We start from the raw sequence: 23,123 nt of genomic DNA, 5'->3' as shown, positions 1-23,123 counted from the left end.
TAGTAATAACTACCCTAGGCCCATAAATTTCCCCTGACTGACTTTGGGCATGCTGCTGTGTCTCTGATCTTTGGGAAATATCCTCATATGTGCTTCACGCGCATTCATTCCACTATTGTACATAAACTTCTAATATTCGCCAAAATGTGCTGGATTCACTATACTTCAAGAAATTTTTTCCAACCCCATCCCCCAATGTCAAAAAGAAATCTACGTCACTTTTGCGGGGACACTTCCAAGCAGATCCCAAGATCCTGGACAACCCCCCGCCCGTGTCGCTCTGGGCGACGAGGGTGTTGATGCGCTTTACAAACCCAAACAGCATGAACAATGCCTGCCCCCCCCTCATTTATCATGCTTGCCCCTCCCCCAAATGTAAATGTCTACGCCACCGTGAAATTGGGGTCATTCGGTGTGAACTTATACCGGGGAAACTTATCATATTGGTCATTGCCAATTTATATCAAGACTGCCAAAAGGGGGTCATTGAGTACACTGACATAGGCCTAAATAAGTGCCTGGAATAAGTGTGAAAAGGGGGTTCTATCCAGAGGCACAAGCTGCGTTATGGAAGTGACTCCCCCCCCCCACACCGACACCGCCTGGCTAATAATTATTTGGTGCAGAAGGGACATGACTATGAATACACGGGATCGATACACGTGAATTGCTATGCACGATTTTGATATCAGACGAAAATCTTCTGATACCGGGTTAGAAAATGATGAATATCTCCCGTCATGATTTTTTTCTCAAGAAATCAGATTTGGTCTCATAAACTTGGAAATACGTGTTGAACAGATATGATAGTCGCTAGAATGCGCTTTGAAAATTGGCCGTGCGCTCCCGGGCGTGCGCTTTGAACTCAAAATTTGACCATTTTATATTGCGTTGGTCCTGTTACGGACTACAGCGTGCAGCGTGTAGTACAGCTGCACTCACTGTAGGCAGTATAAAAGTCGATGACCATTGACCTCAATGGGGTATACAAGCTTAATCACGCACAACCAAGATCGATTACCCGGCTATTGTGAGTAGCCTTAGTTATGTCCCTCGACTAATTATTAGTTTAAAAGAGCTTTAAAGGTTTGAACCAAATGGCTAATCGTGGCTGTGGATTTAACCTACCATGGCGATTCCTGCCATGAAGCTATAGGGTCGAAGACACTGTGCCCCCCCCCTCACTGCTTTGATCAAAATGTGTACAACATTCATTGGCGAATAGGTGTTGTGCGCCCTTGACTTCAGGAATGTGACCCATGACCCAATCAGTGTGGCAGGTTCGCAAGCACATCCGGAGGACAGCAGAGGACAGAAAAATGTGACTCTCCTGCTAGTCTCCTACACAACCAGTTAATTATGTTTTTGTTCATACCGCATACAGTCTGGCCCGCGCTCGAGACTAGCAGGAGAGTCACATTTTCTGTCCTCACATCGGTATAGGCCGTCTGCACGTTAATTGTACGGAGTGTCGCTTCTCTACCTTTATTTTCTCTGACATGGTTCGCAAGGAAGTCGAGAAAAACAAGCCACTTGTTGAAGTTTTGGTAAGCTTTTAATTTGACCGAATCATGGAATAATCAGTCCCAGAACAAAATATTCATTTACTGATATGAATGATCGTCAGGGCAGATCGTGTTATTATAAATTTTTATTTAAATTTTAAGCTTACCTAAAAATAAGAACAACTCAAAAAAAAATCAATGTAAACAATGAACTTTAACTTGACTTGTCTTTGAACAGTCAAGTCTAGCCCTAAAACTCTGGCCATAGTATCGGTTTTTACTTCTACTAGGGCTAGAGGCCCTTACATTGAATTATAACGAATTTGTCTGTCGAATGAAGTATTTTACTAATTTTATAAAAATTAAAGTCAAATTGTATTTTTTAGCTAAGTTTGTTTAATGTTTACATGAAATAACCCTAAATAAAGATGTTTAAGGTATTAATCTTGAATTAATATGCTAATTAATTGCTAATTAGGCTAATGGAACTCGATTGTTAGTTTCCTATTGACATCCCGCATCACCTTTTCAATTTGACCAAAACTTTCATTATTTTTATAAAAAAGTCAATTATTTGAAAATTGAGATGGAACTAATCAAAATTGAAACTCTCAAAATGTCTGACATACCCTGCTGATCATAATCAGCAGTTTTTCTTAGTTGTAGGGGTAGAGGATGTGGTAAATAATGGAAATTTACGGATTACCTCATGTTTACTGCATGTCTGGTGATTACAAAAATTGCAAATTTCTTTTCATTTTAATTTAAAAAAATAAAATCTTTTCTCAATCTGTTGCAAAATGTCTGTAAGGCCAAAAAAAAAATTGTTGTGTTGCCTCAACCGTCCGACCCTAAAATCTGAAAAATCAGGGTCGGGTTTTTTTTTTTTTTTTTTTTTGAATGATGATTTTTACAGATTTGTTCAAAAAATCAATGTTTTTCACTTATAATTAATATTTTATTGAAAGACTAGTCTGTAATTGATGTCTAACAGGTACCCAGAAGTCAAAATTGACAAATGTCCCTAATTGAAGAAGCATTATTTAATATTTGAGGGATTTTTAAAAACTGAAGGCCTAAAAAACAATTTAAAAAAAAAAAAAAAAAATCCGACCGTCCGGCCCAAATTTCCCATTTTCCCACTTGAGGGCAACACAACAATATTTTTTTTTTTTTTGGCCTAATGATGATCTAAGCATTAATACCTGTTTTGAAATGGTCTTTCATCAACAATATATACTTTGGTACTGGTGGGGTACCTAAATTTGGAGAAAGCTGTTCATAAAATCATTGATTTTGTTGACATTTAATGGATAATGAAAAGAGACCGAATAATGAATAATGAAATAGCGACCTCATCCTTTTTTTCAAACATCCAATCGGAAACTAATAATCGAGTTCCATTGGCCTTAAGCGAATTCACTATATATGCAATTTTTGTACTGGGAAATTCCTTTATTTGTTCGTTATTTTATGATTTTAAAAATAATTATCTAGTCTTCTAGAAGAAGAAAACTATTTATTTAATGTAATTATAAAATTAATAAATGATTTAAAATTGAAATATTTAATTAATGCTATCTTTATCTTGTACATGTAATTAGCATACAAGGTGTGTTTAAGTTCATAGGCTATGTCTACACTATACTTTTCCCATAGAGCACTGTGTAAAATCTGTAAAAAGCCTTCAAAATGCTCTCAACCTGCCCACATTATCCCTACTTATGGCAAAATGTGTAATGCCCTAGCCCCATGTGTTTGATATCATTGCAAAGAGGACCTTCCAATATGTCTAAAAATCACAATCATCAAAGATCATCAGGGGGGTTAAGCTTAAAAAATGGCTCACAAAGTCAAAAAAAAGTAAAAATTACACTAAAAATGGCACAATTCCAAGCCATTTGGCTAATTTTAAAGCTTTTTCACCATTTTTTTGTCATTTTGGGGAATATATTGCTTACGATAACGTTTCTAGATTATTTCCGATGCTTTACCCCCACAATGCAATGCGAGACCCGGAAATGTGTACAGGTCGCCATTTGTGGTAATTTCAACAATCGCGATTTTCAAACCACTAAATTCACAATTTATTTATGGAACTTTTCCAAGCTTTTATTCAAAATTTGAATTAATATTTAGTTAAAACATACTTTTAACTACACTAGCATTAAATTCTAGCAAAATATTTCAAGTATTAATGGAACTAGGGCAATTCTCCGAGAGCAAGTTTTTACATGTTACAGAATAGCAGCACCGATTTACGTGTGCTGTGTGTCATCACTATATTACTAATACTTGAACGATCCAGTACAAAAGTTGATAGCATTTTCAATGCTTGATCGAACCAATGTATGTGTGTCAGGTTAGACTCGCTCGCCAGTCCTACGATACAGACCGTATCTAAGGACTGGCTCACGCCATTTTGTCTGTCTATGGAAAATACACACTTAATGGTTTGCGCAGGTTAGAAAAATTTCTTCAAAATTTCATCAAAGGTACCTATATAAAATTGGTACCATGCACCTTATACTGAATGCTGGACGGTTCACACCAGGGCTGTCAACTCTCACGCATTGGCCGTGAGTCTCACGCATTGGGTCACTTTCTCACGGTCTCACGCCAAGGTAGTATAATCTCACGCCTAGGTAGTAAATCTCACGCAAAAAGCTAGAAAATGAGTAAAATCTCACGCATCGTCATGAATAATTTGTTGATCCCCCCCCCGCTTTTCGCATTCTCGAGCGCAGTGGCTGAAGTAATCATGGTACAAAATGAACATTGGAGTCGGCAAATCCCGGTACGCCTCTGTCTCACGCCAAGCAATTCCAAAAAGTTGACAGCCCTGGTTCACACCCTTTCAATTTCGGACCTGTGCACTTTCGCCCCTTTTCTATTTCGCACCCGTGCACTTTCGCCCCCCCTTTTTATACCGCGGGTAACGTGCTGCTGTTGATTGATGCACGATCGATTGCTTGAACTCCCGGCGGTGCGGCGTAGTACATGTATGTTTATACTGGGGCTGTCGGGCATGCACTAAAGTCATGATAAACCCGGGAAGGCAAGACAGCTTAGCTTACTGTGCATAAGTTCAATGCCAAATCTCTCCATTCTGCCGCAAATAAAGCCTTTTCTTTCTTCCTGGACTGTGGAACAATTTACCCATCACCATTCGTACTGCAAACTCATTACCAGTCTTCAAGAAATTACTGAAATCCAAAAGTTAACTGTTTTATTGCTCACATTGTTTTGTTATATTGTGTTTATGCTTTGAATTTGTTTATGCGCTGGGGTCTAGATGTAACGGCGCTTTATAAAAGAATTGTGTATGTATGTATGTATGTATGTAATTTAATGATAGAAATAGTAATAATGATAAATAGTAATAATACCAGCAATAATATTTAATTATTAATATCATAATAATCTATATAATAATACGCTATTCTCTGTAGATCTGTATGTAGATCTGTTTGTCTGTCTGTGACTGCTAATGTGAGGCCACCGTAGGTCCTACGGGGCTCAAACTCGGTGGGTGGGTGTAGTTCTGTCCTGGCAAGAAGAAGTTTATGTTCGTGAAGTCATCTGACCCCGGGGCCCCCTCCCAGGGGTCACCTGAGGTCAAATTACTAAAAACTGTCGTATGGGCGTGAAACTTGGTAGGTACAGTCAACATTTGGAGTCAATTTTTTTGAAGGTCATCTTGGGGTCATCCGAGGTCACCCAGAGGTCACCTGAGGTCAAATTACTGAAAACTGTCATATTGGCATGAAACTTGGTGGGTACAGACAACATTTAGAGCTAAAATTTTGGAAGGTCATTTTTGAGTCATCCGAGAGGTCACCCACAGGTCATCTGAAGTCAAATTGGTAAAAACTGTCCTATGGGCATGAAACTTGGTGGGTACAGACAACATTTAGAGCCAAAATTTTGGAAGGTCATTTTGGGGTCACCTGAGGTCAAATTAGTAAAAAGTGTTGTATGGGCATGAAACTTGGTGGATACAGTCAATATTTAGAGCCAAATTTTTGGAAGGTCATTTTGGGGTCACCAGGGGTCATCTGAGGTCAAATTACTACAAACTGTCATATGGGCATGAAACTTGGTGGGTAGTCACCATCAGATTGAACCCATGTCACACCCGGCGCTTTCGAGTAAGTGGCAGCTAATACTCGCAGTGAAGAAAGGGGCGAAAGTCAGCACAGCAATATATCGCAAAGCTGCTGCAGGGGTTTGTTTTGCTAGTTGTGCACATTTGTCTTTGAGAAATTTGCCAAATATTTGTTCCTTTAGTTTCATTATATCAAAGAAGATTTATCTGATTTAATATGTTTAGGACTGTAAGTTTTGAATGTCTCAAACTTATTATATTTTAACCGAGTTTAATTCGGCAACAAAAAGATGGGATAAAATTATAAATTATAAGCCATCAAATTTTTGGCTACAAATTTTTGGCCACATCAATATTATATAAATTATAAATAATTTATCATTAAATTATATATTTAGTACTAGTAAGGTAACATAATTCTATAATAATAATAATAATAATAATAATAAAGATAATAATAATAATAAAGATAAAATAAAATAATAAAGAAAACAAAAGAAAAATATAATGTAAAAAAAAACGGGAGTTGAAGCGATCGATCGTGCATCGATCAACAGCAGCACATCATTTTACTTGCATGGGTCCGAAATTGAAAGGGTGTGAAGTGTCCCGTTTCCCTTATACTAGTCTCAGCCTTATTGTGCTTGCTAATTTAAGACTCTATTGAAACAAAATTAAGGGGGTACTACACCCCTGCCCAATTTTGTGCCTATTTTTGCATTTTTCTCCAAAATTATAGCGTATTGGTGACAAGTAAGATATGTAGGCCTATATTATCAGGCGGCGAGTGGCATGATAGAGCCGGCAACTTGTGAAACCGCCCGGCCGTATGGCATTTTCCATATACTCGGTTTTGTGGGGTTCATTATCGAACCCCAACGGTTTTAGCTTGTATATTATTTATTAACATAGGCCTATTTGTTTGTGATATTTCAAGCGTTATAAAATTTCAAAATAATCCCATTCAATTACACGGTAAATTTACTGAATTTAGAGGATGCACAGCGACCACCACCTGTTTATTATAGGGGCAAGGACTACAACTACTGCACTGGAAATTTTATTTCAGCACAGACAACATTTGTGGAGTTACAGTGAAAAATGAGGGAAAACCAATATTTGATCAATAAATCAATAACTACTTGCCTTGAGTTGCTGAATTTTCAGTGCAGTAGCTGTAGTCTTTGCCCCTATAATATACATATCTTACCTGTCACCAATGCACTATAATTTTTGAGTAAAGTGCAAAAATAGGCACAAAATTGGCCAGGGGTGTAGTACCCCCTTAAGGATCTAATGCATTTTAGTGTCCAAAAAGGCAAAATTATCGTCAAAGTTCTGCCGAATTCTCCACCCTTGCGATGGGTGCAGAATTAGAATCGAATAAAAATATCCGATCTTTGCGATCAAAACCACAAAATTACAACTTTGGACGTACTATTGGCCAAAGACATTATTGCCAAACAATGTAGAATAGAACATTTGATGTCAACTTGTCAAAATATTGAAGAAATGTGCTCCCCAAACTTGTGGCGAGTAGGCAAAATAATTCCCATTCAAACGCACGGGAAACTGAAAGTGCATAACACAGGCTATGTCAGGTCGCTAATATCATGATAAAACCCACTTGAGAACACACAATCGCCAGTCATTTCTAAAAATGCATAATACTCAATCGCTTTTGCAGAAAACTGAATCGCACGTATGATCAGTGTACGTGTACTAAATCGCAGTCGTATTTGCATGCTGAGCATGTGCATGTTTGGCTGTGTTTCAAAAGTGACATGTAGGCCTATATTTGACACCATCTGTCTGTCAACGTTCACCAAAATTACACACATAAACTTGTGCAGTTGTAAACGACAATGATTCAGTCTGATGATGAGTAACCCATGAATATAAACACACCCCTACACAATGACTAAGGGGCTGTGCAATAATTACGAGTCCCCCCTCCGTGGGTAACATTTCCAAACGGCTCGCCAAAAATCGCTTGCCCCCCCTCACGGCCCGTCAAATATTCTTTGCCCCCCCTTGCGCATGCCAAATTTTAGGGATCCCAATTTACAAACCTTTTATGGTCTATACAAAAATGTACATGTTGCAAGCGCAGCGAGTAGGAAAATTTGCCAAGAACCAAGGCAAACTTTCCATTTATTGAAAGATTCTATAAATGCCACACTCAAAAGTCACCTTCTGTGAAAATATGGAGTGAATCGTGACTACCGTTTAATTTGTATGAGTCCTTTTGCTGCGATACCCAATTTCGTTATTTGTCGGGATGTCCACATGTATTTTGAATGAGAGCACACAATGCACGGTAAAGGCGCCAGCTCTGATTTTTGTGTTATTTTAATTTCTTTTTTTTTCTGTTCAAACAAACTTTCTAACATTACTTTATGTCCTTCATACCGCACTCGACTCCAACTCCCGTTTTTTTAAAATCCCAATATGTCCAACTTACTGGATATTTTGTAATTCACTCCACATCAATTTGCGCGCATTTCATTTTGACATTTGAAAAACCCGCCTACAAATTTGTATGTTTTTGATAGAGAATAAACAACTTTAAAGTAAGGTAAAATGAAAATAACAACAAATAATGTTTCTTCTCCTTAAGGGAACTGGAATGAGCGTTTTGTGCGTTTCGACAGTAGTTTTTGTGGGACATGAGAGCACATCAGACATATCGAATTGCATTCTGAATACGAAGAATGTCTTTCTGATATCAAATAATTTTCATTTCATGAAATTTACGATATACCGGTAATACAAATTTTATGACAAATTAATAAAATTTGATATTTTTCACATTTTGAGATATATCAGTCCTCTAAGTAAATTTTATAAATTTAATGATATATTCTTAAAGTGTATGTAGCTGGGAGGAAAGGCCGACGATCAATTGAAAATTTTGACCTTTCATATTGAAGATATGTATTTTTTTCCCAAAAAGACCTATTTTTTGTTGGTGTTTTGGGAAAAAAATCCATATCTTCAATACGAAAAGTCAAAATTTTCAATTGATTGTCGGCTTTTCATCCCACCTACATACACTTTAAATATAAATCATCAGATTTATAAAGTTTACTTCAAGTACTGTTAAATATTAAAAATATCAATTTTTAATGATTTGCCATAAAATGTGTATTACATTGCGTAATTAAAAAAAAAAAAAATTATTGGATATCAAAAGGACATTCTTCGTATTCAGAATGCGATTCGATATGTCTGATGTGCTCTAATGTCCCACAATAAATACTGCCCAAACGTTCATACCCCTTCCCTTAAACAAGACCAAGGGCAATAACACGTTGGGTGCTCCATTTTATTTCAATGCCAATGAGGTTAAGAAAATGGCAGTTGTTCCAAATCTACCTTACACAGAGTGATCTGACATTCAAACATTAGATGTTTCTTGGACAAACATTAAAATTGGGTATCGCTATAAAATGTGTCATAAAAACAAAACGGTAAATGCTAATTCCTTGATTTTTTCACACAAGGTCACTGATGGGCATATCATCTATAAAATGTTTTTAAACCTAAAAGGTTCAACTCAGGTCTTAAATAAAAATGGATTCTTTTCTCTATTGTACTTTTTTTTTACTCACCCTGTAGATATTTCTTGCATATAATCATAATATTTACAAAGAACTATCTCGTTATACAGGTAAAAAAAGGCATGTCAGAAAAGTATGTCAGAAAAAGGGGTCACCACATTTTGGGGTTCAGTTGCTTAAAAAATGAAGTATAAATAGTCAAACTGGGGGCAAGGCTTGGTACATCCTTTTTCTTTCTGTAAACTGTTAATGTCCGTTTACACAAATCCACATTGATGGTCCTGTCCCGGGGTCCTGTCATCAGTAAAATAGAATAAACAGAAAAGGCAGTCAAAATTATAAAGGGATATGTTTGTTGGGTTTTTGTGAGAATCGGCCATATAAATAGTATGTTGTCTTTTGCAAAGCTCTTTTCTCAAGTGTAATATTAAATCTTGATTCTTCAAAAGAAATTGTCAGAAAATAAAGATTTTAATGTCCTTATCTTTCTTGACATTTTGCAGGTAGATGATATTGTTGACATGAATAATGACCATAACAGGTTGACCCTTATTGACACTATCAGAAGCCATATTCACAGGTGAGTTTGTTTGATTGTTAGTTTTTAGGTTGGTCCATAAGGGTTACAAAATTGGGCCCATGGAAAATATATGGTCCAGACCTAAATGCAAAATCCACAAGCCAGAGTAGCCTAGCCTTAAAAAAGCATTAACCGATTCAAAGTAAAACTTCTTGGTAGGCTTGTTATCGTTTCATTTTTCTTTGGCGACATGTTGCCAAAACTCTGAATCCGACGTCAAATCTTTGTCGACAAACAAGTGAAAAATACAGTCTTTATAAAGCTTCCGAATTTAGCACTCAATGCGTTATTTGTGCATCCATGACGGCCGACGATGGCGAATTCTATGACCCTAAAATAGCACTTGTTAGCTCTTGTTACCTGTAAGAGCGGTGCCAAACTTTATCCTACCATATTTCCCTTGAATGATTTGACTTCTTCCAAACATTATTCTTGTTGGACGGCTTCATTTATTTGCTTTTTGAGGATTTATTACGATGATTTACAAGGTCAAATTAATTCAACAGTGAAAGCATGCAGCGATGATGTAATAACGTGTGCAGGGGACTCCCCAAAAAGCAGTTCAAAAGTGGTTCGGGGGAAGGACTTCGCTTCAATATGACTATGTGACTGTGTTATCATAAACCCAATCAACTCAAATGCCGTATCATCTCACTTTTATATTTAAATAAAACAGCTAAATAATAATCCATAGGCGGGCCAAGAAATATAATTACATCTGTTAACTTTTAAGCAGTATTAAAACATCAGCTTGCCCTCCCAGTGCCTACGCGGTAATAATGGACTGACCCATGAGTTACGACATGACGAGTTCGCTATTAATAGCTCAGGTGGGTTTCGCTCAGGGCCAATGTAAATAAACCTGCCGACGGACGGTCGCTATCGAAGAAAAAAAAGTGACAAAAAGTTGACCTTGAATTATGTTTTATAGTCAAAATAGTCCAGTAATTCAATAAATATAATGATATTTGGCCTAAACTTGAACTCATTTGAAATGAAATGGCAGTTTTTATTGAGTAATCCATGGCATTTTCACTCGACCATGTGGTTGCAATGCTGTTGAATTCTGCACTTTGGCGAAGTTGGAACTGCATTATAATGGATTTCGGCGAACTTTTATGGCATAAAGCAACATTTTGATAGTAAGTGCACTGCTTGGAAACTTTTTTAAAAGGCGAGATAGTTGGTTAATAGCGAGAATCACGGCGTGAAAAGCGAGATCTCGTTTTTGCCGGGCCTTATTACTAGCCGTACATGATTTATTATTGATTACTATTTTGTCGACAGTGATAGTCTCTTATCGACAGTCGGAAAACTCTCAAAAAAATTCATTGTCGACAATATTGGCGACAGTAGCTCTGTCGATAACAAGCCTACTTCTTGGAGACCTAACCAAAATGGGCTTAGAAAGAAAGCTGGATTTATAAAATATGTAGCTTTCAAATTTGATAACATCAATTGAAGATAAAATTATTTAATAATTAAGAGACTCCCAGTCGCGTCCCAGGTGTCCACAAGATAGGTTTTCTTTATTGCAGGATTTTACTGTTGCAAATACTGCTGTAGTGGCTTAATTTTAATGATAGTTTTACGCCTTTATGTTTTGTTATATTTTGTAACATCAGTGTACAAGAATGCACCATTGGGTTGAAAAGTGGTACTGTACAACATCACTACAAGCATTGTTAAAATAAAATTATTATTAACCCTAACACCCAACCCTGCTTTTTGCTATCGGAAGTTAAAGAAGAAACGAAAAAGGAGAGAAGATGAACAAAGAAGTCACTTGGCACCGTCCACCAGGATTCGAACTTTAGAACCCCACCCCCCTCATGCCAAGCGCACGTATGACTGTATGGAGCATGGATATTTTCAAGAAATGATTTCTTGTGTCAAAAACCTGGTGAGCTTGTATAGCCAAGTTTAAAATATTAAAGATGACTTGTCTTTAAAAAAAGATGTCTTTATTTTTCTCACCATTTTTTTCAGATCTGGATTGTGGGAAGGAAGGTCAGTTGGATCATGCTGAAGTGGAGAACTATACACTCAATGTGGAGAATTATACCAAGTAAATATAGACTGTAAGTTTGAATGACTCTTGAAACTGTTTTTCAAATTTGCTGTATAACCTAACCCCATTATTGATTATGGATGTGAACATTGTGACCTGAGACTAATGTGATATATAATTTGATTAAATATAGTAAGTAGTAACAGGTCACCAGATTACATTGAATACATGGAGATGCATGATACAAGATCAAATGTTAGTAAGAGATACAGGAGAGAATAAAAATGATAGACCATCACCTACAATGCTGGCCATAAGTGTTGGGACGGTTTGATAGGGTAATGTAAATAAACCCCCACTCCCCCCGATCAATGTTGAATCCTACTTTTTTGGTCACACGCGCCTAGTGGCACCCAACATTGATTGGTGGGGAAGGGGGAGGATTGGGGTGTTAGGAAAGGCTTTAGGCTTGTCACCAAAGAAACCTCCATTTGATCACGTTAACAATAACGGAAATAAGGCCATAATATAGTGTACGTTTTCCGTAAGTGTCCCAACACATTTTGGCCATGGTTGTATTTGAAAAGTTGAAAAAAAAATCAATAAATTTCAGTTTTTTGCTTATAACTCAAAAAGTAATTATGATATTGACACCAAATTTGGAGCAGTAATAGTCTACTGTGTAGACCGTTTTTATTTAATAATCACTGTTATTTGACCTTCCCCCTCTGACCATGGAAGCGCCATCTATGCTGTTCTGAGCCAACAGCTAATCTTCAAGTTGAGGGCTCACTCCGAAAACCGCTGCCCGTCGAGAACCGCACCATCCCGGGAACCCGTTTTTATTTAATAATCACTGTTATTTGACCTTCCCCCTCTGACCATGGAAGCGCCATCTATGCTGTTCTGAGCCAACAGCTAATCTTCAAGTTGAGGGCTCACTCCGAAAACCGCTGCCCGTCGAGAACCGCACCATCCCGGGAAAAGCGGTCTACTGACTTTGAAAAGTCCCCAGAACTGCGCTTCACTAACATTGCGCACTCTAACGATGATGCTGTAATATTAATTACCCCCAGCAAAGTTATCGTTTCCACCAATCAGTAATTCGCAGGTAATTCGGATCTCGTTCAGATTTGACCATTATATAAAAGGGTTTAAATAAATGCAAATTTGTTACTACTCTTTTATATATTATTTTTCTCACATCGTAAGTGAAATAAAATTTTCTGACCGGAATCTGGCGCAAACAGACACATGTTGAAAAGTATAAAACTAGAAATTCCAAATTATATTAGTTTAATTATGAATAAATATGTATGCTATTATTTGGATAACCCCCTACTTTTTAAATGGCAAAATCTTTTCCGATAATTAATCGATATCGACATGTATCCTCCTAATACTCGGCCTGGTTTTCTCTACGGCGCGAGGAATCCCCACAAAAGTGAAATGTAAATATGAGAACTTTTCACAAACATCATGACAAAATATTTTGTATCAACCTAGTGGCCCGTGGTCAAGCTATCTTGGGGAGTACCGGTACCGACCCTGATTGGGGAGGGTGGGGTGCACCAGCCCGGGGGCACCAGGGGTGTGGCATTTTTTGACAATTTCATTTCCATATACCGTGATACATGATACCGTACTAGTCATGCTTTTCGATTGGCCCTCAAAAAAAAAAAAAAAAAAGTGCGATGAAGTTTCCGATATATCAGAGCCTTTATTTGTTCATTTACTAGACATCAGCAAACAATGTTTTCAATGCATGGACTAATGTGGAACAGTGAATTTAATCAATTTATTAATTAAAATCCGTGTGCTGACACTATTTCCCGACTATTTCAAACATATTTATTGTACGAGAAAAGAGAATGGCGCCAGCGAAATCAGCACATAATGTCCGGAGGTATCCCACTTCCCCGGTCTACTCCCTTAGAATTTGGAGTTCAAAAGAGCATATCGATACACAAAATAATATTGCTAATATTCATGGTAGGCCTAGATGCAGGAATCTCTGTAAAATTTTCCAGATCATTTTATGGAAGATTTACATGCATCGGCAGGGATTAATCGAGGGTTCGATGGGTGTGACTCATGGGCGTTGGCCGGGGCGTAGGGTAGGCTTGTCCGTACCATGAATCAGCTGTTCAAAAATACATGGACTGATTGGACTCATGTTCATGCTGCCAGTCATAGCAAATAAACAGTTTCAAAGTTTTTCAACTTACCACATTGCTACACAAAATGAGCATGAATGCGGGCATGAATGCTGCACACATATCTAAAAGGTATAAACAGCCTGTGCACACTGCAAACTGCCACCCATGTATGCTACATGTACATGTCTCATTCACACAATGACTGTTCAATACAGAAAAAGACATGGCAAACTGGGAAAACATTTAAAGATTTTCTTTTCTTTTGTGGTGAATTTCAAGTTATCAATATCATTATTTTAGCTTTTATTAATCATTTTGATATTCCCCATTCAAATACACTCCACTACTTGTCACACGACTACTTGTATGCTGCATACATGTAGCCTAATGATAATGTGACTGGCAGGTGTGACAGATTTTCTGCCAGCCACATGTGAGCTGACAGTGTACTTCTTGTGCCAGGCTTGGACTAGTACATCTAGAAAATGAATACAGAGGTCCTTACCATACAGAAATTTGAGAAACATGGATGTAATTATCTAGATGTGCATAATTAATGATAATAATTATAATGATTAAGCTAATGGACAATCTGTTGAATGTGTATTGTGTAGATGTGCATGAATGTACTTGGAAAATTGACAATCAATTTAATTCCAATTGATGTTTTAAGATAAATAATTTTTCCACATTGTACATGGATTGATTAGACTGGAATCGGACCGGGGTCGTCTTCAAGCCCGAGTCGTATTTTTGACCGAGCTGAGCTGAGCCTTTTAATGTTCAATTCCGAGCCGAGTCCGAGTCCAGTAAAAAGTGGACTTGAGTCCGAGTCCAGACTCAAAAGCTGCTAAATATACTAAAGTATGTTGAAATTAGTATTGCACAGTCTGGGTGTCCATACATAGACATAGTTTTTTCTCTTGCATCCCAAAATATGCCACATTCACCATGACCACCAATATTTAATCTCTTTTTGTACTTGTTTAATTAATTTGTTTATACTCATACCCATAATTGGACCCATTCAAGTCCAAATTTCCATACCCGTTCCCATGGCCCGTACCCATACTGGGACCCATACCCGTACTCGAGTCCCAATTTCTGTACCCGTTACTCATACCCGTAGCCGGACCTGTACATGTACCCGTACTCATACCCTATTTTGACTTCGGACCCGTACCCGTCATGGACTGGGACCAATACCCGTACCTGGGACCTGTATCCGTACCCAGGGCTTGGGACCTTTACCCGTACTCATGGTTCGGGACCTGTACCCGTAACCGTACTCATGGCGGGTCCCAATACTACAAGTATGCCATATAATCTTAACAAAATGGTGCTGCTTCATATATAGATGATTTTCATAGCCCGTTGGCAAGCTTAGGGGCTGGCATTTTTGCGGAAGGGGGGGCGTGTCCCAAATATGTCGATGACCGAGTCATTTTTATGACCCCCCTATCATGGGCAAAATTTTTTTATGACCCCCCCATCTTAGGTCAAAAATTTTTATGACCCCCCCCCCTTCCACCTACACAGACAAAGACAAATTATTCATTGATGGAACTAAGGCGCGGAGCGCATCAAAACCTGAAGAGTGAAGGACGTGGGCAGAGCGCGTTAAAATTTTTATCGTAAAATTTACGCGACACGGAGCGCGTAAAAATTTTGCATATATTTTACGCACATTTCTATTGTGAAGTGAAAGAATGCGCGTTCTGTGCGCAAAAAATTTTGAGTCACCTGCCCTTAATAATTCTATAACCCCCTATTTTAGGTGTTAAAAAAATTATGACCCCCCTATTTTTGGTCTGAAAATTTTATGATCCCCCTGTATTTTTGGGACCCCTCCCCTCGAAGAAAATGTCAGCCCCTTATGAAAACGTATTTCCCATGAAGAAATTGTGAAAGAGCTTCGTGTTGCGCTGGTTTGAATTGAAGTCCGATGATTTTACTGGCTTAGTCTATTGCCACATTTTTAGTTTTTGGCGAGGAAGCTGCCATATTAAAATGAAAAACACACCCGTAGTCAGATATGCAGGCAATAAAAAATTACTTTGCTAATGACCAAAAACTCCCAGGGCAAAAACTCTTGCAAACTTTCAACAGTAGGGGGCCAAATTTTCCTCAAAAAAGTATCACTTCAAGTGTACATGTATATGTGCACAACAACAACCCGGTCGTACCGGTAATTATAAATTGTACACTTTCCGTCTAAAAAATTCTCTCCATAAATCATTATTTGCATTGAATGGTAATTTGCGTCACGATAGCCCCGGGGATTGCCCTCCCAAGTATCGATCATATGATGAGCAAAATGCATCGATTCATATGATGAATTATTCATATATTGCTCGTCTGTCATTGGTTGCGCTTGAAACCCCACACGAAGTTTGCTTCATTACGCATTCATCTCAATTTTGAGATTTCGCCCCAGGGAAAGCTATAGGGAGGGTCGAAGGTCAAATCGAAAGTCAGTAGACTCCTTTTTCCGGGTCTCGGCTTGCAGATCGGCTTGCAGCTTTCGTAGTGAGCCACCAACGTTAAAGATTAATAGCTATGCTGTTGGATCAGAATAGGAAAGATGGCGTTACCCATGCATAAACAGAGAGGGGACGACAGAAAACAGTGATGCTAAATGAAAGGAGTCTACTACAGTAGACTAGAGCAGTAAGAGATCCTATAATTATGCTTGACCACAAAAAATATAAATGGCTACATTTTAAATTTAGGGACTGGTCACTTAAAAAGTCTTAAAGCCATATTTTTTTCCATGTTGAAGTTCACTATTAGTCACTTTAACTGTCAAAAAGTTAGGTTTTAAAATGACAAATTATTGTTTCCACCAATTAAAATCTTATATTAAAGTTATAGAAGAAAATAAAAGTTATCACAACATCTCGTGATCAAAAAACAAATAAAGGAATCGAACCCATGCACACTTGTTTTTCCAATTTAATGCTGTCTACCTCAATTGAAGTAACGGAGCAAATCAACTTGTTAGCATTAATTTAGACTACATACAATAATGGATGAACAAGTACAGTGTGTTAGCTCAGTTGATGCTCTGCTTTTATTTGTGATCTTATTTATGAAAAAAAATCCTACACATTTTTATTTCAACAGAAATTCAGTGATATGAGAAATTATTTATTTTAAAAAGAAAGCAAAAAAAAAATAAAAAAATAAATAGTTAGGAATTGAACTCGGACTTTTTGAGTACAAGACAGACAACTTATCAACTGAGCTAACATGTTCAAGTGACTCGTAAACTGAATCAAGAGATAGTACCCAGCAAACACAAAACGTTTTCGACATCATTCGCAAAGGTTATAAAAGGTTGTCAGAAAACGCGTTTAAATGTCGGGTTATATAAAGGGTATATTAAGAGTATAAAACGCGTTTCATAACCTTAAAAACATTTTTGATAATCTACTGCTCAGCAAACAAAAGTGTTTTACAAAAAGCGTTTAAATGTCGGGTTATATAAAGGGTATAAAAACGTTTTAATAACATTCCAAAAACATTCTTGAAAACTTGATACAAAACATTCTAAACAGAATGTTATTTTGGGGAGTTGAAAAAATATTTTGCGAAAAATGTTTGCCCAAAATATTTTCAATAACGTTTAAAAACGTTTTCATGACCTTTATATAACCCGACATTTAAATGTTATTAAAAGGTTTTGAAAAAACATTTTAAGAACATTTTGTGTTTGCTGGGTTCAAATATTTTAACATAATGTTATTTAAGTATTGAAACAATATTTGGCAAAAATGTTTGCAAAAATAGTTTACAATAACATTTTTTGAAAACATTAAAAAATATTGTTGTACTGTGTTTTCATACAAAACGTTTTAAAACGTTATCATGACCTTTATATAACCCGACATTTTAATGTTATTAAAACGTTTTTACATAAACCAAAAGCCAAAATATAACTTATTTAAAATGTTTTTAAAACGTTTTTGTGTTTGCTGGGTAGTGATTCTCTTTTATTATAGTACATACCGTGACATGAACTCAAGCATGTCCGCATTCAGTCTCGTTCCTAAAGTAAGACTAATCATGAAATTTAAATATATTGTATGGACTTTGTATTAAGGATGCGACGGTAAACCAACGAAACACCATCATGACCATACACACATGAATGCATCCCATCGATAAACCATTGCTATAAAGTCTGATCATAGTCAATTGCTTTTATTCTAAGAATACGGTGGTATATATCGTGGATTCATGGCGTTATGTTTTACAAATCGACACAATATTTTCACAACAATATGGATTACCGATATGATCATTTCAGAAATTCAACTTATTTAGCACAATATTGTCAATTTAAATATCATGATTAATTTGACACTTGTCAATAAACAAAACCATACGAACACCAGTGGTCTCCGATAGCTCAATTGGTTAGCGCTGGTCATCTCCAATAGATAGCGCGGGTTCGACTCCATCCAATTTTTTTTTTTGGTTATAATTATTTACGTGACAATTTTCTTTCAAATTACTTTGCAGACGAACAAACTCCTTTTTTCAAATAAAATGCAAAATGTCACTATTATGGGCATTTATTGTGGCTTCTTAGTATTATATACTGCGTTTGTTGTGTTATATAGGTAATGTTGTATCATGAAGATCATTCACCTTTTGTTGTAACTTATCTCTAAATCATGAACTATTATATTTACTAGTATTCATCCTTAAAATCGGCATGACCTATGCTGAATCCATGAATCACGGATACCAAAAATAATGTATATATGCTTTGACCTGCTAATTTGCATCAAACAAAATGACCACAAAAATAATTAGAGTTTTACATACTAATTTAATGATTTTGGTGGTTATTTTGTTTTTATGCAAATTAGAATGTCAAAACATTACAATTATTTATGGTATCCATGATTGTTGGATTCAGCATACTCAAATTGACTTTAAAAACATAGATACCGTTTTAACTAAAAATGCACCTAAGACTTCTATTTCTCAGCAGGAAGTCGACTAGTCTAATAGGATATGAAGGTGAATAGTCAATGATGTTTGCTATCTTCTGAAGATGAAATTCTGATTTAGGAATTATGTGTAATGTTATAATAATTACTCTTTTTATGTGCTATGTTATTTTTCAAACGTAAGTTTCTTTGAAAGCGCTTTAATAGATTTCAGTCATAAAACGTAATTTAAGCCCACTCCTGCCGACTATAATTATATTTACACGATATACTTGTTGCAAATACCACATACGTTTTGATGCAAACGATGACAATTATTAAAGTTTGTTATTTAGTCTAAAAATTAGCTTTTTTAATTTAAGTATTATTTTTGTCCAAAGTCACTCTTTTAAAAGACTTCAATCAATTCCTGTCAACAAATATTATGTATTTCTGGCGACTAAATCACTACTCTTTCAAAATAAAAGCGTCATTTTATTCAAAATAATGTAGTTCACGTAGGCTAATAATGTACAGCACGCCCTGTAAAATACATGATATTGCATATAAAAAGTGACCGTATTGTTATATCACGTGAGGAAAATCCAATAGTTTTTATATAAGTGAAAAAATAAACAGTTTCTCCATTTTCATGTAAAATTTGATGAAAATCCAAGCTATGGTTGAGGAGATATGGGCCAAAACACACATTTTAAAATTGGAATTATTGTAGCTTAGAGACAATGCTGGCCATAAGTGTTGGGACGGTTTGATAGGGTAATGTAAATAAGCCCCCACTCCCCGATCAATGTTGAATCCTACTTTTTTGGTCACACGCGCCTAGTGACACCCAACATTGATTGGTGGGGAAGGGGGAGGATTGGGGTGTTAGGAAAGGCTTTAGGCTTGTCACCAAAGAAACCTCCATTTGATCACGTTAACAATAACGGAAATAAGGCCATAATATAGTGTATGTTTTCCGTAAGTGTCCCAACACATTTTGGCCATGGTTGTAGATTATACACAACTTAAATTCAAAGAAGTAATGCTGAAGATATTCAAGTATGTCCAGTAGGTGTACACCAAACAGTTGCAGAGCACGAGCAATGTGGTCATCAAGAAGGAAAGGGATGATGAATTAGTTAAGCTAACAGAAATTGCAAGACATGATGAGCATGTAATCATCCAGAAAGAAAACCATGATGAAGAATTTGATAATCTAATGGATAGTGCAGAGTAGCAAGTTGTCATCAAGTATGAAATGCAAGAGTTTGATGAGCTATAATGAAAGACAGAGATAAAAAGAATTTATCGCGTCTGATGTCACTGTCAATTACGATCCTTGATTGGTTTACACAGGTTAATAGCGCGTAAAAAGAAGGCCGATTTATCTGGTGCCGATCGAAGAAAAGGAATAGCAGAAAATGGTGAAAAATTACGTACTTTTTCAAGGCATTCTAGGCATTGTTGACATGGTGCCTTCGCGAAAGAAAGTTTCCTACCATAAAGACCTAACTTTTGAGATGGTTTGTATGTTTGAAGGTGCAAAATTAACAATAAGGCGCCCGGTTATATCGCCGCGTTCAGCAAGTCATCATCACGACACTTATAAACAAACCGTGCTCGAGTTTGATTGACAGATGACGTCAGACGCGATCAATTCTTTTTATCTCTGTCTTTCATTATAACAGAGTGCATAACCACTACCCCCATCCCCTGACCAATGATTGTTTCCAGTCGGATTCAGTTGGGCCATAAGTATTAGCTACTGTTGCAAATAGCTAAGGGAACGAAACATCATTTATAAAAGTTTGAAACTCTCTATTTTTGTTTCTGTTGAATGAATTTCTATAGGTACTGCAGTTAATTAATTCTGGTGTTACAAGTTAGCAGATTGCATAATCCAGAGAGTGACTAATGACTTGCAGAAATCTACAATAATTGTATTACGTAGGTATGCATTTAATCACTTGATTTGTAAATGGGTCTTTTCATGGAACACTGTGATATTTTCATAGTTTTTTATATTTAGTGGTAATCCTTAGACACTTTTCAAATAGTTTACCACTTACATAAGTGGTGGTACTTTTTGATCCAGGCTTACGAGACCTTAACATTTACAGCGGTTGACCAGTATTTCAATGTTTAATACATCCGTTATAAATTTACAACCAAAACATGTTGATATTTACAATGTATGTGCTTATGGTCCTTTGTCGTACACATAGGTTGCTATACTGTGAAGATTATAATAATACTATGTGAGTTTCATATATATATGCACCATGAATGTTTTCAGGGAATTTTTTTAAATGCAGCTTGGGATTTTTGTTGGGGTGATACAAGTCCATGTGTAGGGGGGAGGGAGTTGTGGCTCAACTTAGTTCCCAAAACCGACTTGTAAAAATGTCACAAACGAACAACTCTACAACTCCTCACTGAATTTAATTTATTCTTGTGTCAAAAACCTGGTGAGATGCACATGCCATACATGTACATGTTAGGCAAAGTATAAAATATTGAAGATTATTGTTGTAATATTTAGTGAATAGTTATTGTTTAAACGGTCGCTCCATGTGGTGACACAATTGGGTCCTGATGGTACCAGGATTAAACAAAATGCCCAAGCCAGGCTTCTTTTTTTTTTTTTTTTTTTGAAAAGCCAATAATAATGATTAACCCAATTACTAATTAATAAGTTAATCAAACAATTTAAAATAACTGTGTCTTTCACTCTTGTCATTTACGTCACCCAAAAAAGAAGCCTGGCTTGGGCATTCTTGTCATTTACGTCACCCATACTATATCACTATATCACAATTGTAAAGAACATCTTTATTTTTCTCAACATTTTCCTCAGATCTGGAGTGTGGGAAGGAAGGTGTGTATGAAATCATGCTGATATGGAGAATTATGCACTCTACATGGAGAACTATACCAAGTAAATATCAACTATAGGTTTGAATGACTTTGAAACTGTTGTTAACATTTACTGTGTATTCTACTCTTGTTAATAATTACAATGGTGTACATTGTTACCTGAGACTAGTGTAATATAATTTGATCAAACATAGTACGTAGTTATAGGTCACCAGATTGTATTGAATATTCTCTTGTACCAAATGTATATTGACTAAGGAAACACAATAAAGTTGATGCAAAAAGTAATGGAAGGCAGCAAAAATCAGGAAGGCAAGACAATTAATTGTTTGAAGAGAAAATATGTAGCAGTAGAAAGTGCAGGACATGAGCAAGTAGTCATTAAAAATGATATAAATGAGTTTGATGAGCAAACAGATAGTGCAGGACATGAGCAAGTAGTCATCAAATATGAAATGCAAGAGTTTGATGAGCTAACAGAAAGTGCGAGACATGAGCAAGTAGTCATCAAGGATGAAATGCAAGAGTTTGATGAGCTACCAGAAAGTGCAGGACATGAGCAAGTAGTCATCAAGGATGAAATGCAAGAGTTTGATGAGCTACCAGAAAGTGCAGGACATGAGCAAGTAGTCATCAAGGATGAAATGCAAGAGTTTGATGAGCTAACAGAAAGTGCAGGACATGAGCAAGTAGTCATCAAGGATGAAATGCAAGAGTTTGATGAGCTACCAGAAAGTGCAGGACATGAGCAAGTAGTCATCAAGGATGAAATGCAAGAGTTTGATGAGCTAACAGAAAGTGTAGAACATGAGCAAGTAGTCATCAAGGATGAAATGCAAGAGTTTGATGAGCTACCAGAAAGTGCAGGACATGAGCAAGTAGTCATCAAGGATGAAATGCAAGAGTTTGATGAGCTAACAGAAAGTGCGAGACATGAGCAAGTAGTCATCAAGGATGAAATGCAAGAGTTTGATGAGCTACCAGAAAGTGCAGGACATGAGCAAGTAGTCATCAAGGATGAAATGCAAGAGTTTGATGAGCTACCAGAAAGTGCAGAACATGAGCAAGTAGTCATCAAGGATGAAATGCAAGAGTTTGATGAACTAACAGATAGTGCAGGACATGAGCAAGTAGTCATCAAGAATGAAATGCAAGAGTTTGATGAGCTAACAGAAAGTGCAGAACATGAGCAAGCAGTAATCAAGAATGAAATGCAAGAGTTTGATGAGCTAGTGGAAAGGGGAAACCTTAATGCCAGCAGAGAGATCATTGATATGAGTGTGAACATTGAAACTATACATAAAGAAACTGCAGATGTTGGTCATGTAGAACTTGATAAACAAATAAGGTTGAAAAGGCGTGTCAAAATTGACG

At 36.7% G+C, this 23,123-nt stretch overlaps 1 long non-coding RNA gene across 3 annotated transcripts; it reads left to right on the top strand.

The window, feature by feature from the left end:
* Window positions 1–1,495: 1,495 nt before the first annotated feature.
* On the top strand, window positions 1,496–22,137 carry LOC140151805 (uncharacterized). Of its 3 annotated transcripts, none has more exons than XR_011858960.1 (5): window positions 1,496–1,547; window positions 9,680–9,756; window positions 11,746–11,824; window positions 20,724–20,823; window positions 21,730–22,137. It is a non-coding gene; the product is annotated as an uncharacterized lncRNA (long non-coding RNA). The 3 variants fall into 3 exon arrangements; XR_011858961.1 differs by having other exon boundaries at window positions 11,746–11,837; window positions 20,724–20,819; XR_011858959.1 differs by having other exon boundaries at window positions 11,746–11,837.
* Window positions 22,138–23,123: the final 986 nt, after the last annotated feature.

The sequence above is a fragment of the Amphiura filiformis genome, chromosome 5 (genome assembly GCF_039555335.1).
Source record: "Amphiura filiformis chromosome 5, Afil_fr2py, whole genome shotgun sequence".
In the NCBI taxonomy this organism is placed as follows: Eukaryota; Metazoa; Echinodermata; class Ophiuroidea; order Amphilepidida; family Amphiuridae; genus Amphiura; species Amphiura filiformis.
This window is presented reverse-complemented; position numbering and strand designations above follow the sequence as displayed.